At 31.1% G+C, this 270-nt stretch overlaps 1 protein-coding gene across 1 annotated transcript in view; it reads left to right on the top strand.

The window, feature by feature from the left end:
- Positions 1 to 270, top strand: part of LOC119588133 — a 5,540-nt gene that overhangs the window by 2,925 nt on the left and 2,345 nt on the right. The window lies entirely within an intron of this gene.

Here is a 270-nt window from a genome sequence, read left to right as displayed (position 1 = left end):
GTTTTTGTCTTGTCTTTCATACTGCTACATATATCTACATATATTGTTATAAATATTTGTTTTAATTTTTGCACACCATAAAACAGGTGGTATTCTAGATGGAGGTTCTACAATATAATGATATATTGTTAAGCATGATATATATTGCCATATTGTTACGCGTTGACATTTAGAAGAAGAAAAAGGAAAAAAAAATTGTTCTGGCTTCCCATATTAACGATATTGAGCGCTTCCGGGTCTGGATTCATTAAATTAAACGCTGGTTCTGGA

Source organism: Penaeus monodon, chromosome 23 (genome assembly GCF_015228065.2).
Source record: "Penaeus monodon isolate SGIC_2016 chromosome 23, NSTDA_Pmon_1, whole genome shotgun sequence".
NCBI lineage: Eukaryota > Metazoa > Arthropoda > Malacostraca > Decapoda > Penaeidae > Penaeus > Penaeus monodon.
Note: the sequence above shows the minus strand (reverse complement) of the source record. Positions and strands in the feature narration are given on the sequence as shown.